This window comes from Momordica charantia, assembly GCF_013281855.1.
Source record: "Momordica charantia cultivar OHB3-1 chromosome 9 unlocalized genomic scaffold, Mcharantia_2.0 BLBB01000009.1, whole genome shotgun sequence".
Taxonomy (NCBI): Eukaryota; Viridiplantae; Streptophyta; class Magnoliopsida; order Cucurbitales; family Cucurbitaceae; genus Momordica; species Momordica charantia.
The window spans coordinates 24,623,754-24,626,193 of NW_028275167.1; the positions used below are offsets into that span (position 1 = coordinate 24,623,754).

Consider the following 2,440-nt stretch of genomic DNA (forward strand, 5'->3'; position numbering starts at 1 on the left):
AAAATAAAAGCAAGGTATATAAAATTAGAAAAGGAAACAAAATATGTAATTTAGAAAAATAAAAGCAAAATATATAAAATTAGAAAAGGAAAGATAAAATCAACTTTAATAGGAATCATCATAGGATTGCGTAAGTCACAACTACAACAACAAAAATAAATAAAACCAATTAATTTTTTTTCCAAAAAAAATCAGCAATTAGCTAGCTTTTATATATATATATCTGAAGTAAAATCCAATAAAATTTTAAAAAATGGCAAAGATGTAATTTAGTGTAAAGTAAGGGGCAATTAGTTGGTAACCAAGTCCAAAAGGCACTTGCAAGTTGATGATCCACTTGCAAGTCCGGCGTAAGCTTTATGATCAAACAATAAAATAAACTAAATAAAAATAAAAATAAATAACCTCAAACGAAACAATCCTCTCTCTCTCTCTTCTTTCTCTCTCCTCTCTCTTCGCATTACGCACTATATATATCACAAACGCCCATTTTTCGATCATCTGTTCGTCTTCTTAACTCAGCCCTAACTTTCTCTGGAAAATCAAGATTAAAACATTCACAGGTTCTAGAGAGAGAAACCGCGAGGGAAGGAGAGAGAGAGAGTGGTTTCAGAGAAATGCCTTCTTCGATTCAGCTCCATCGGATCAATCCGAGCAGCAACAATCCCGGCGGCGGCGCAGCGACGATTTTGAACTGTCACAGGAGCGCGGCCGTGGCCGTCCGGCAGCAGCAGCGGACGGGAGGCGGCGCGGTACCAGTGGCGGTGCCGGAGGCGGTGGCGAGGCACCACGCGCACGACGTCGGTCCGGAACAGTGCTGCTCCGCCGTGATCCAGGTGATCGACGCGCCGGTGGCGACGGTGTGGTCCGTGGTGCGGAGGTTCGACAATCCGCAGGCGTACAAGCACTTCCTGAAGAGCTGCCACGTCATCGACGGCGACGGAGCGGTCGGCACGCTCCGGCAGGTGGAGGTTGTCTCCGGGCTCCCCGCGGCGTCGAGCAGGGAGCGGCTGGAGATTCTGGACGAGGAGCGGCACGTGCTGAGCTTCCGCGTCGTAGGTGGGGACCACCGCCTGCGAAACTACCGATCCGTTACGACGCTTCACGCGTTTTCGTCTCCGTCATCGCCAGGTGGATCCGGTACGGTGGTGGTGGAATCCTATGCGGTGGATGTACCGGAAGGCAACACCAAGGAAGAGACCTGCGTTTTCGCCGATACGATCGTACGATGCAATCTTCAATCACTCGCACAGATCGCTCACAACATGGCCAAATCAACCAAAATCCTCCATCATCATCATCAAACTTCCTAAACATTTCTTCGATTCATTTTCTTTTTTTTTCTTTTTTCTTTTTTTTTGTGATTCAGGTGGGGAAGTCGATTTACTCTCGCAACTGGATCATTATTAACACCCATATTTCGATGATTTTGCTGCCTCTTTTTGTTCCTTTTAGGTGTTTTGGATCTGAAACCGATTTCTCCAGATTTGTGCGCAACGGTTGAAGGTGATGATATACACTCCAAAATCGCTCCCCTACAAATTGTTCTATGTATAAATTTTTCTCTTCTATATGATATATAAATATATGAATCCTTGATCTTCTGAAATTGGCTTGAATCCACCTCGTGGTGATAGTGTTTACTGCCATTTGTTTTTTCTTTGTTTCGTTTTGATTATTGAATCAATGTGTTCATCTTGTTCGTTTTGGCAGATAGGTTACTGTAATTATATTGTTCAGTACGTGAATATCGCTATTGTTCCTTCATGCATGTCTTGATTTTTGTGTCTGGGATGGATCATTTCTTTGGTTTTGATCTGTTTTCAATAATTAAGTTTTTGTATTATGTAATTTATTTATATCTACAAATACTTTTGAAATTTTTGGTCAATTTTTTTGGAAATAAAAAACTATATTTTAAACTACATTTTTAGTTTAACACTGGATGAGATTTCGAAACTTTGATATTTTATTCTATTATATATATGTCCTCTAATTTATAAGAAATAATGATATCATATTTGGAGTAATTTCAATCGTACCAACTTGCTATAACTTAAATTCGAATCTCGTCTTTATATAGAAAAAGAAAGGGAATAACCATAGGTAGCAGTTGAAGTCCCTTTTAAACTCTTTCAAAATTCAAATTCCTCTCTTAGGAATATCAAGTAGAATTATTTAATTAAAAGGGTTTAATAGTTAAATTAAGGCATGAACAAAAACAAGGGAGAGGAGGATTTTTTTATTTATTTTCTGATTGGTTGATTAAATATAAATTAAAAATAGTTTGAATATTTAAAATTAAAGTGGAATTAAAATAGTGAAAGATTATTAATTGGAGGAATCAAACAGCTGCAAAATGCAACTTGGGTGTGGAAAAACAAGAGGGCCAATTTGCAACAAGTTGGCTCTATTTTTATTATAAAAATATATATATTTT

General features: G+C 38.7%; 1 pseudogene; it reads left to right on the forward strand.

Moving 5' to 3' along the window:
• The first annotated feature begins 429 nt into the window (after positions 1 to 429).
• On the forward strand, positions 430 to 1,484 carry LOC148209244 (abscisic acid receptor PYL4 pseudogene; annotated as a pseudogene).
• The last annotated feature ends 956 nt before the right edge of the window (positions 1,485 to 2,440 follow it).